Source organism: Cnephaeus nilssonii (assembly GCF_951640355.1).
Source record: "Cnephaeus nilssonii genome assembly, chromosome: 17".
In the NCBI taxonomy this organism is placed as follows: Eukaryota; Metazoa; Chordata; class Mammalia; order Chiroptera; family Vespertilionidae; genus Cnephaeus; species Cnephaeus nilssonii.
The window spans coordinates 18954635-18967779 of record NC_137088.1 but is presented as its reverse complement, the minus strand read 5'-3'; the positions used below and the strand labels follow the sequence as shown (position 1 = coordinate 18967779).

The 13145-nt window shown below is 46.5% G+C and overlaps 1 long non-coding RNA gene across 1 annotated transcript; it reads right to left on the bottom strand.

The window, feature by feature from the left end:
• Positions 1 to 319: 319 nt before the first annotated feature.
• LOC307113346 lies at positions 320 to 12666 on the bottom strand. The gene is made up of 3 exons (XR_013814835.1): positions 12559 to 12666; positions 1894 to 2005; positions 320 to 1024 (listed from the first exon to the last, which is right to left on the bottom strand). It is a non-coding gene; the product is annotated as an uncharacterized lncRNA (long non-coding RNA).
• Between the last annotated feature and the right edge of the window lie 479 nt (positions 12667 to 13145).

The window sequence follows — 13145 nt, the reverse complement described above, 5'->3', positions numbered from 1 at the left end:
CTCCACTCACTGGACCCAGGCTGTGATGGACAAATACAGCATTCATCGAGATCCCTGCAGGGCCTGGACTGAAAGACATGCACAGTCTGGGTTCTTTTATTATTTTTTTAATTTTTATTTATTGATTTGAGAGAGAGAGACATCGATTTGTTGTTCCACTTATGCATTCATTGGTTGCTTCTTGTATGTGCCCCAAGCAGAAATCTAACCTGCAACCTTGGCATATGGGGACAACACTCTAACCAACTGAGTTACCTGACCCGGGGCCAGTCTGGGTTCTTATAAACAGCCTCTGAGACAAAGATTTGTGGGGAGCTGATTTATTAGAAAACGTTCCCAGGAAGGATGGGTAGGGAAGTGGGGAAGTGGGACCAGGAAGAGAGGAGACCACCAACCCAGGGTATGATAGCAAAGAGGGGGTCACTGTGGCTTAATGTGGGGAGCTCTGGAGACAGTACAGGTCACACCCCAGAGGTGTCCATATCAAGGGGTGAGGGACATGAAGGGCTGATATCCCCTGTACCCATCAGTACACAAACTGTCCCCAGGGACAGTAACTCAGCAACGCTTCTGTGTCTTCATGTGCAAAGTGCAGTCCAGCAGGCTGGGGCCTGGCCTGCGACAGAGACACAGACGCTGGCTGCAGGAGCAAAAGCCTTGGAAGTGGTAAAGGGATTTGAGGGCTGGCGGCTGGAGCTCTGCCAGCTCCTGCTTCAAGCTCACAGCAGTAATCACCATGAGAACAAACCCTGTGAAAGGAGACATCAACTTTAACATAGGGAAGAACCAACATCTGAGAATGTGGAGTTCATTGAAAAAGAGAGAAGGTGACTCTGGAGAAAGTTTGATTAGTCTCCTCCAGGACATAGAAGCAGGTATTTCATCTGCTGAATCAGATAGAGGTCTTGAAAATTGTTTTTGGTCGCTGCCATTTTTTTACTTTTTTTTAAGTAGATGAATAACAGCAAAGTGGGAACAGCTGGGGAACAAACTCGTGAGCTGGAAGACCGAACTGAGGAAGTCCCTGAAAAAGAGAGAGAACGTATGAAAGAAAAGGTAGAAACATGGAAAATAATGTCATAAGTTCCCACAGCCACCTACTAGCTAACATTTTCTGAATGAGAAGACAAAAAGGATAAATGGGAGAAAAATACTTTAAAAGGTAGTAGAAGAAGAATTTCCAAAGTTCATAAGCACAGGAGTCCTCAGAACAAAAGTGCCCAAAAATGACTCAAGCAGGAGAAATGAAAAATGCTGCAGACACAGTGGTGACATCATGGTGAGATTTTAGAATGCCCAGGACTAAAGGAAAGTCCTATATCCTCCCAAGAGAAATGCAAATTATACACAGGGCGAAGGGGGCATATCACACTGACCTCATACTTTTCATCAGCTATAGTTGATGGGAGAAGGGAGTGAAGCTCGATCTTTAACCTTCTGATGGAAAAAGCTTATGAACATACATTTGAAGTGAAAATAGTCACATGGGGAACCAATATAGACATTTCAGACAAGCAAGAACTCAGAAGAAAAAAACTATTGGCAAACCCTGTTGGAAAGGATTAGAGAACACACTCTATGAAACAATGAAAACTGATTTGAGAAGAGCAGCAGCAGAGAGAAGCAGTAGGAAACTAAGGAGAAAATAAACTGGTAAAATGTTAAGAAAAACAAAGTAATAATCAGGATTCCCATTTATTAAGCAGTTAACTTGTGAAACGAATAGTAAGCTTGCTGACGATCATCTTCAAAGAAAGTGTCAAACCAACGCACATTTCCAAATGGATAGCCCCTGTAACGAGCTTCACTGAAAATGGGGAAGTGCAGAGACAAGTCCCCCACGGTCATGACATGAGGACTCTGTTTCTATGGGGTCTGGGCGGACCCACCTACCTGGGTGTCTGTCAACTGGACCGGCAGTCTTTGTCCATGGCAGGGACATCCTGAAGAACACACGCCCACTGGTGTGTGTATTCTCTCTTCTCGCACCACCGGTCCTCCAACTCTGTAAAACCGCAGTTGACTGAGAATGGATTTGTCTAATTTGCCCTCTGGTCCTTCTCTTACAGCACAAATTATTCCACTGAAACCTGCCAAAAGCTTTCAAACCTTCAGCACTGACTGGGAAGTGAAATTGAATAACAAATGAGCTCAAGTCATTGGGGAAAGTCTTGTTTGAAAAGAGAGGCCCCAGCTGCATTTGAACCTTTTTTTTTTTTTTTTGGTGTTGTGGGTTTTTGTTTTTTTGTTTGTTTTGTTTTGTGTGTGTGTGTGTGTGTGTGTGTGTGTGTGTGTGTTTTGCTTCAGACCCCCTCCTTTATGACACCTCTTAGAACCTTTAAAGGATTTGCTTTTCTGGGAATGATGCGATCCGTTCGGAGTCAGCCGCCTCTTCCAGGGCAGGCAGCGGCGTGAGGGCGGCCGCCTTTGTTCCAGGAGCGTGTCCCCTCATTAAGACAGCACGAGTTTGTTTCCATATCGGGAACGTCAGGGATACCCGTCTCTCCGGGGATTAGAGGTTGTTAATTACTTTCTGTGAAAGGGGGAGCCCGCCGTGGGGCCGCGTGGCAGGTCCGCTAAAAATAGAGGCTATCGGCTATTTTTAAAAACCCTCATCCCGGGATCATGACTGTGAGTCACATTTATCTCTGGAGTGTGCCTGCTGAGGGAAAACCACACGGCTCTGTGGACGTCTCCAACCCGCCCTGCAGCATGGCCATCCCTGCGGAACAGTCACAGCTCCCCACCCAGGAGGCAATGGAGAAGGATCTGTGCACATGGAATTGTAAGACCCGATTTAGTTTAAAATAGGCATTCCGTATCCAAAGAATGTGCACTATTTTCTCAGCCATAGCTCTTTTAATATATATATAGGTATGTATGTATAGATAGATAGATAGATAGATAGATAGATAGATAGATAGATAGATAGATAGATAGACAGATAGATTTCAGAAAGGAAGGGAGAGGGAGAGAGAGATAGAAACATTAATGATGAGAGAGAATCATTGATTCTCAGAGAGAATCATTGATCGGTTGCCTCCTGCACGCCCCACACTGGGGATTGAGCCTGCAACCCAGGCATATCCCCTGACCAGGAACCCAACTGTGACCTCCTGGTTCATAGGTCGATGCTCAACCACTGAGCCAAGCTAGCTGGGCCTCTCAGTCATAGCTCTTAACTAGTGTTTGCCATGCGGCTGTACGCTCTACTTATTGTTAGCTTCATTCAGCTCCTTTCCCAGGAATGTTGGTAATCTGCTAACTACTCACGGAGGAGGAGTATCCGTCTTCTCTAGGACATCAACATCACTTGCTTACAGAACATTAAAAAGAAATCTTGAGTGATAAATGCATGAATCTACAGCTACTTGTGATTAGGCTGTTCTGGCTAAAACAGAATACATTATCTGTAAGACATACTTCACACTCCCAAGGCACTTTAAAATAATGAAAACATATAAAATAATATCTAAGTAATTAAAGTAATGGCGAATAAAAACTCAGCTTTGTACGGAATTGCCTGTTGGAGTAATATATCTCTTTTTATAAGCCCTTGGTGATACTGCTATTAATTTTTAAGTAACAAAATATTGCTCTGGAACCAAAAATGGGGTATTAACTAACACATACACTATTAATTGCTTTGCAAATGCAAAGTGCTCCATTCTAGTTTATGGAAATAATCCGTGGAGGTTACCTAATAAAATCTCTGCACAGTGCCTACTTTTGAGTCGCCTGGGCAGTGAGGAAACCCTCCCCCCTCCCTACTGAACCCATAACAATAGCCTCCTTAGACCCCCTGTCTCCTCTCTGAGCTGATGGGCCTGCATCAGGAAGCCTGGTTTTGTGCACGCTCTCTCCCGCCCTCACATAGTCATTCTTTCCACTAGCCCAGCCCCTTCCCTGATGACTCAGGCGCTATTTATTCCCCCCTCCCCTTTCAGCCCATGGGTTTTCTGAGCCACAAGTGGGACACTTCTTAAAACGATAGCACCTTCTTATAGACGATATTCTGTTATTCTGTCCCCAGGCCAGCCTCTTCTCCCGGCAGCCTCCTGCCTTCTTGCTGTCTCTAGTCCCCTGGGTCCCAAGTGCTCTTTATTCACCAGCCAGACTGTGACTGACTCAGCACGCCCTGAGTTCCCCAGTCCCAGTGAACCCATTTCTCAGTGCCTCACTGTATACCCCAAGGAGCAGGGGGGGCGGGGGAGGGAATGGTGTTTGGAGTCTCGGGTGCATGACTTCAGCAGGCACTCACTCCTGGAGTCCAGTAAGTGCACGGTCAGTGCCTCCTTAAATGGTGTGTTTAGCGCCTCACGCACCTGCCCTAGCCCTGATTCATTCCCAATCCAGCTTTTCCAGTCCCGGATTCACTGGAAACAGCAAGCAACAGGCAGAGAGGGGACCTGTGGTGGAAGAGTCCCTAAAAGTAGGCACAGGCCCCCTTTTCTTCCATTTCCCATCCCACCAGCTATTTGCAAGTATTTCATGGGAAAAAAATGTATCCCTTGGGCAGGTGGGAGTGGTTGGGGAGAGGTCAATGGGGAAAAAGGAGACATATGTAATACTTTAATCAATAAAGAATAAATAAATAAAAAGAAAAAATGTATCCCCGGCTTGTGAAACAAATGCTGCTTAACACAACGAACTGTGCCTTGCCAGCTCTTCTGTAAACTAGTTGGAGGGAAATTTTCTAACATTTTGAAGGTTGTTATTGTTCCTCTTAGCGAGTTTCAATGTATATTAATATATTAAAGGTTCTGAGAATCCTTATAGGGAGGGAAAAAAGCCACCTGTTTAAATTTGTTTCAACCAGCCTTTGACCACAGAACTTTTGGTGTGTGGGGCGGGGGGGGGGGGGGGGGGGGCGGGCAGACACCTGTTAATGTCATGCAGAACAGGCGTTGGGAGGAACCTGGTTTGGGAAACCACGATGGCATAGACTGAGCTTTAGATTTAAGACGGGAGACATGGATTTGAAGCCCGGGCAGGGGTAACGGCCCCTGCACTCTAGTCCCCCTGCCCCCAGATCTGTACATGGAGGGGGCTGGACCAGATGAAGACTAAGGGCCTTCCAGCTGTAAGATGCCAAAACCCTCTGGCTGTCTCTTCCTTCCGGCGCCAGTGACCTCCCTCCCTCCGGGGGTCCCAGGGGAAAGGAATCTTTATATAGAAATGTGCCTGCCCCAAATCGGTACTCGGGGAGCAAACTTTTAAGTGGTATTTCAGGTGAATTCAGGGAGGCAGTCCCAAGTCAGGAAATTCGCTCTCCTTACATATGTCAGAAACCCTCGTGGCTCAGTGGTTGAGCTATGACCTAGGAACCAGGAGGTCACACAGTTCGATTGCCCCAGTTCAATCACCCCTCCACCCCGCCCCCCATCCCCCTTGCCCTGGTTGCAGGCTGACAGCTCAGTCCTGGGGGTGCAGGAGGCAGCCAATCAATGATTCTCTCTCATCATTGATGTTTCTATCTCTCCCTTTCCCTTCCGCTCGGAAATCAATAAAAATACATATTTTAAAATATGTCAGAAACCCAATAAGTAAAACCAAACATAACTGGGAAGTGTGACTCCTCAGCTGGCGCAGAGGCTGAGAACAAACCCTGTGCCAGGGAGACCTGCAGCCCCTAAACCAAGCATGTCAAACTCAAAGGCCAACACAGGCCAAATAAACGAGGCATGCGGCCCGCTGCAAATGTGACTTCTTGCCCTGGACCGTCCAGAAGTGTGGCTGAGGCTCAGGTTTGACTCTGCGTCCATGTAGCGACTTCAGGTCATTCCAGCTTTAAGACACCGTGGCTGTTGGCACTGACTGTCAGCCTGATTTTTATCCCGATATATCAATGCTTTTAAGGCCAACATAAAGAGGCAAATATTTGCTCCTTGCACCAAAGTAGCCAACTTTTAAATAATAGACTTCTCCTGGATCACTAAGAACCACCTTGATCATTTTTCTCTCACGTTTTGAGAGATCTTGTCTCGCAAATGATATTCACTGTCATTCATTTGTTTTCCCTTTTAAAAAAAGCACACAAAAATAACAGTCATCCAAAATGCATATCACTTGGCTGTCTTCCCAGCCAAAAGCCAAGACACTCACTGGAGTTATAGTTATTCCTTCCGTGTACAAGTTTTTGTTTATTTTGTCCTGCTGTCGTTTAGGTTTGAGTCAATAGACAGAACTTCTGCGATGCTGTTTAACAAAACACCTAATGAATACAATGGGCTCCCGGAGATGGGACTTAAGCCCATTGAATTCATTCAGGGTTTTCAGTGGACAACTGTGGCACCTCACCCCGGGAGGGGGAACTCCTGTCCCAACTGAAATCCCCTGTCCTCAGCGTAATAAACCTGTCACCACGGTCATAAAAAATTGGTAGGGGGCGCTTATTAAATGCAGGTCCCTGGTGCTCCGTGGCCCCACCCCCACCGCTGCCTGGTGGTGGTGCCCCAGGCTCTGGGCCCTGAGCACCTGCAGGCTCCATCCCCACCCCATCCCCCATCCGTACCTTTTATACCTTTCAACTTGTGGCTGGGAGAGGGCAGTGGGGCCTCCCGCTCCCCTTCCCTAGGCAGTGGGGTCAAGTTCTGAGCTCTTTGGAGTTCAGCGTTTCCTTTACAAGGAACCAGACCCTCGTGGAATTCTGGTTTACTCTGGAATCCACTCAGGATAGATACAGAGATAAGGACCCAGGTGCCCTGCCCTTGGAGAAAAGAGGAATCAACCCAATGAATGTCGGTTCTACCGGAAAGGGTTAATATTTCTGAGATGACAATCTTCCACCCACCCCACCCCACCCTGCTTTTCTCCAAACCACCCCTCACCACCAAGCCAGCCCGCCAGCCGGGCAGCTCCCTGCCCCAGGGAAGGGGTGGGCCTGGGCAGAGCAGACGCAAAGGTGTCTTGCTGCTCAGGCTCTGGGAGCAGGCTCCCGTTTGCCGAAGCAAAATGTTGGAGAGAATTGGTGTTTGAGGGAAGATCTATTCCAGGGCTAGAGAGAGGCGATCAGGAGAGAGTCTAGAAAGAGAAGCCACGTCCAGCCAGTGTGGCTCAACGGTTGAGCGTCAACCTATGAATTAGGCAGGGGTCCTCAAACTTTTTAAACAGGGGCCAGTTCACTGTCCCTCAGACCGTTGGAGGGCCGGACTATAGTTTTAAAAAAACTATGAACAAATTCCTATGCATACTGCACCTATCTTATTTTGAAGTAAAAAAACAAAACGGCAAAAACACCCGCATGTGGCCCGCGGGCCGTAGTTTGAGGACGCCTAAACTAAGAGGTCATGGTTCGATTCCTGATCAGGGCACAAGGCCGGTTGCAGCTGCGTCCCCCATGGGGGTGTGCAGGAGGGAGCTGAGCAATGATTCTCTCTCATCACTGATGTTTCTATTTCTCTCTCCCTCTCCCTTCTTCTCTGAAATCAATAAAAAAAATATACTGTTTTAAAAAAGAAAAGAAAGGAGCCAGGCACCCTGCTTCCTAGCAGAATCCCAAGAACAGCAAAACCCTAAAGAGGTTTGTAAACGCTGAGGACTGGGGGTATCTGTGCCCTGCTTCCACTTGACACCCTCAAAGTTGGCCGGACCTCACAGAGGCCTGGGCTCTGGTGTGTCCAGGCCGAGCCGGCTTCGTGTCTCTGAAATTTCCACCTCAAGCCCAGGCCCAGAGCCAGCGGCGCGAGGCCTCCACCCCGCACAGGGCCCAGTGGGGCCACATGGAGTTCAGGGACCCGAGTCCTGAGCCGGGACCCAAAAAACCCCCCCAGTAACTGAAGGTAACAAGCGAATGGGAAACTTCTGCCTTTTCCCATTTACCCAGATTCCTAGGTTTTTTCTCCTTCAAGTTTTCTATGGCAACAGATTGAAGGTAAGCAGAAAAGTTTAATTTGTCCCGTCTTTGAGCACATTGTCCCCCCACCACCGCCCTTACCTTACAAAGGTAATAAAAATTCTGCACACATGCCCTAGCCGGATTGGGTCTGTGGATAGAGTTTGGCCTGTGAACTGAAGGGTCCCAGGTTCGATTCTGGTCAAGGGCACATGCCCAGGTTGCAGGCTCGATCCCCAGTGTGGGGCATGCAGAAGGCAGCCAATCGATGATTCTCTCTCATCATTGATGTTTCTATCTCTCTCTCTCTCTCCCTCTCCCTTCCTCTCTGAAATCAATAAAAATATATATATATATATTAAAAAAGAACAAAGGTTCTTAAAAAAAAAAAAAAGTACGCACACACACTTATACCCTGACAAAATATCAGCGTTAAAGAGGCCACGCTCACCTTTTTACAAAAATGGGAAATTGGATCTCAGGTGTCATAGTCTCACTGAACTCCAGTACAGGTGTCCCCCGCTCTTCTCAAGTTTGCGTTACCCCGGCTCCGGCCTCCAGCTAAATTCCAGAAGGAGAAGGCAGTTCAACGATGGCATCATTTGTCTCTGTTGGTAGCTATTATTAATATATCTTTTTAAACAACCACAGTGCCCATATTGTCCCCATCTGAAAGCTTGACTTTACCTCTTTCAATGTAGTCACGGAAGAAGGAGCAAAGTGGAGCTTCTTTTTCAATAAGCTCAATGAGCAAGAGAGAGAACATGACATGGAGATTTCTCCCAGTGACAAAAGCTGAGTCAGTTGGAAAGGGCAGAACTATGCAATGCACATGATGTGCGAGGCATTTGGCAGTTTTGTTCCAGAGTTAACATGTAGGGTAACAGGAGATTCTCCTTGCTGTAGAAAAACCCGTATCTTGCATTTCCACCCTATTTTGGTCTCTATTTTGATTTCCACCCTCGCATTTTATTATCAGCATCTGTAACTCTAAAAATATGATAGAGTGATTTTTTTTTTTACTGACATAGAATAAAAACATTGCTTCATCAGAGCATTGGAATAAGAAAAAATAAGTAATTCTGTCCAGTTTTATGATCTGACGTTGTATTCAAGTGATTGATTGGGACTCTGCATGTCTCTTTCTGGGCTTCTTATAACCCTAGTAACCTTTAAACCATCAACTAAAGACAATTGCCTTCTGAAAGAAAAGGAAAATGTGGGGGGTGTTTGCCTGTCTTCTTCAATTCAGTACCAAATAGCAGTATTTGAACTAGTTTCTGGGAAATGCAACCCGACAAATTCAGGGCCAGCATGAGGCAGAACCAGCACTTTGTTCCCTTCATCTCTCGTTTTCAGCTCGTTCCGTTTGGTTCTCTGCCTTCCCTCCAGCCCTTGTTTATTATGAAGTACTACACCTGAGAACTACAGAAAGTGTTTGCAAGCTGGGTAAACATATGACAGACAGTTCAGGAAGAAAGGAAAGAAAAGAGAGGACGCAAGGACATTGCACAGCAGAGCGGAAGAGGCTCAGCCTCAGCGTCCAGGGACCTGCCTGAGAACCCAGCTCCGCCTTGCAGCAGCTGTAGGGTCCTGCCACGGGTCCCTTCATCTCTCTGAGTCCCAGTTTCTTCCGGTGAACAATGGAATAGTAACATTTACCCCAGTGGGTCTGCTGGGAGAACTCCATGAGACGATGTATCTAAAACACGCGGTTAGCCCAGCTGCTGAGGCTCGGTGGTTGAGCATTGACCCAGGAACCAAGAGGTCAAGGTTTGATCCCAGGAAGGGCACATGCCCAGCTGTGGGCTCAATCCCCATTAGGGGGTGTGCAGAAGGCAGCCGATCAATGATTCTCTTTCATCATGAGGGGGTGTGCAGGTGGCAGCCAATCTATGATGTTTCTCTCTCATCAATGTTTCTATCTCTCTATCCCTCTCTTTCTAAAAAAATCAAAAGCACATTTTAAAAATAAAGAACATGTAGTTAGTGCTCAGTCGATGGTTCTCCCTGATTAGCCCATGTAAGTTAAGGTGTACAAGCTTGATATATTGTCACTTTTCATGGGTATATGTTTGCTTTCAGGTTTTTATAAGACTTCTTGATGCATAGACTCAAAAGAGGAAGCCCTGGGGAATTTCCCACATTGTGGCCAATCAGTTGGGAAAGATTTGCTTAGGACATCAGGGCCTTCAGGGAGTTTTTCCAATTACGCCACCAAGGTATTTTTTCTGGTATTTAAATAAGACCCACGCTGTATCCAGGGCTATCTTTGTCACCAAAGAACTTCTGGCTTCTCTGTTTCTGTGGGTGACATCATTGTGCCATCATTAGGACAGGTGGTGGCCTGGGGCATGGCACTCAGAGAGACATCTGGGGCTGAGGTGACCTCTCAGATGAATGGCAGGCTCTTCTCCTAACCTTCTCCTAGGGTTACAGGGTTATGAGACGTCCGTACACCTAGGACAGTGCCAGCTTACCCCTGCTGTCCCTGAGCAGTTATTCATCGCAGCTCCTCCCTGTTCATTCTCAAAATTATCCCAGTTTGGATGGTAAATTACATAGCTACCTTAATCAGAGTGAACTTTAAGTGAGCAAGGACAGTAAGTCACAACAGGGGCATTGATGAAGTACCTTCATTCATAGACTCTCAGGTGCTTAGATTATATCAGTGTTAAGATACACCGCCATGGCATGTACCACTAAGAAAGAATAAACCCCGCCATGTTCGCTTGCTAGGCCTGCCCTTGCAGGTATCCACTTTTTTAACCAGTAAAGGGTCAATCCGCATTATTAACCAGTATCCGCATTATAATGCGGTTAATAATGTGATTGACCATTTACTGGTTAATAAATCGGATTTTGTAATCCAAGAAAACATAAATTCAAAAGAAACATCAAAAGTGCTTTATTCAAAGTAATGTCTATCGCTAGCTACATATTTCCCCCATCTTTCAGGTAATTTGTGGATACTGTACCAATAGAACTTTTCTTGTTTTGAAGCAAACCATTCATTCAGAGACGCAATTTTCCACTTCTTCGTACATTTTGAAGTGCTGCTCAGAAAGTGTGTGTGCCATCGATCGGAACAAGTGGTAATCTGAAGGAGCAAGGTCTGGTGAATACAGCGGGTGGGTTAATACTTCCCAGGCAAGATCTTTTAACATGTCTTTAACTGGTTTTGAAGTGTGTGATGGTGCATCATCATGAAGCAAAATTACTTTGCTGTGTCTTCTGGCCCATTCTGGTTGTTTCACGATCAAAGTGTGGTTCAAATTGATTATTTGTTGTTGGTAGGGATCAGTATTAACGGTTTCACCTGGTTTTAGAAGCTCATAATACCACGCCTTCCTGATCCCACCAAACGCAGAGCATTGTCTTCTTTCTGAAGCAATTTAGCCTTGCAGTCGATGTTGATGGTTGACCTGGATCAACCCATGATTTTGTGCGTTTGGGATTCTCAAAGTAAATCCACTTTTCATCACCAGTCACAATTCCATGCAAAAAAGACTTTCTTTCATGCCGTTGAAGCAACATTTTACTGATGACTTTTCAGTTTTCTATTTGTCTTTCGTTCAGTTGATGTAGCACCCATTTTCCTTCCTTTAAAATCTTTCCCATTGCTTGTAAACGATTGGAAATTGTTTGCTGAGCAACGGTTAATCTTTCTGTCTTTGAGTTTGACAGGCATCTTCATCCAATAATGCTTGTAATTGTTGGTCTTCAAACTTTTTCAGTTGACCAGGATGTCCTTTGTCTTTCACATCGAAATCATCACTTTTAAAGTGTTTAAACCAGCGCTCACAAGTATCTTGAGATGGAGCATGTTCACCATAAGCTTCCCAAAGTATACGATAACGTTCAGCAGCACTTTTCTTCAAAATAATAAATTAAAACTTCCCGCAAATGCTCTTTTTTTGACACGAAATTCGACATTTTTAAGTGTAAAAATACCCATGGTGTTAACACCCTCAGAAAATTTGACATATGAAGTTTTGAAGCTTGTTGTCAATACAACAAAATAGCATACACATCAAATGGCATATATCAACATATGTGTTACTCTCTCTATTGAAAAAAAAAAAAATCCGCATTATTAACCGGTACAACTGGTAGATGGCTGTCTGCTCCCTGTGTCTTTATAAGCTCTTCCCTCCGTGTGTGTGTGTGTGTGTGTGCGCGCGCGCGCCTTAATCTCCTCTCCTTTTAAGGACACTAATCATATTGAATTAGGGCCCACCCTGAAGACCCCTTTAATCTTATCACCTTTTTAAAGACCGTATGTCCACATTCTGAGGTCCTGGGTGTTAGGACTTCAACATCTAAATTTTGTGGGAACATAACTATACCCACCGTTTAAACTCTGGTGCGCCATGTTGGTAGCTGTACCCTGGTGTCAGAGAGATTACAGTGTGAGCCACTGTATGGCTCAGAACTGCACAGCTCTGAAATACGGTCGGTGTGCAGGGGGAACAACTAGTCCCATTCTCTGTGCTTGGGTGATGGTGAGCATAGAAACCTCTTCATCTGGAACCGTCACATTCCCCCCTCCACCCTCCCGAGGGACCTGGGAGAGGAAGGGAGAGCAAAGCCGCCCAGATTGTGATCTTGATTGCTTCCCCTCCCTGGTGTCTCACTTCCTGCCAGTTCTTCTTTTGTAACAGCGCCCATGACTGCCCCTTCCTCTCTCCCCACCCACACCCGCATCAGCCCTTAGCTCATACCTGGACGGTTTCCACGGCTCCTGAACCGGTCTTCCCACTTCAATCCCCTTCCTCTCCCTCCGCAGCCACCCTGACTCGAGCCTTGGTCAGCAAGATGACTCTCCGAACTGTAGCCTTGGTCACACCACGCCCCTGATAGGAAGCCTTAGCCGACCCTTCACTCCTAAAGAATAAAAAAAAAGATGTGTCTCCACCTAACCCTGAGCCTCCACGCCCAGTCTGGCCCAGCCTCCCAGCCAGCTGCCTCCAAGACCCTCCAGCACAGCCTGCCTGTCCACCTCGGGGTGTCTGTCCGTCTGCTCTGTGCCCCTAGACCGGCTGGCTCGTGCTCTGGGCCTGTGTGAATGCTACCATGTAATTATGGCACATCGTTATTTGTGTCTGACTCTCCAACCAACAGCCATCCACATGATCGCGACTGTAACGCACTCTGTTAACCACGTTGGCGGAGAGAGGAGTTGTTTCTCCTTGGCTCCTCCAGAAAGAATGAAAAGTATTTCCCCCGCCCCCTCCCGGCTCCCTGCCCGGGGAGAAGGTGGCCTTTGTGGCCTGGAAGTCTGACTTCCTTTCGCCCCAGAGAGAGTTAA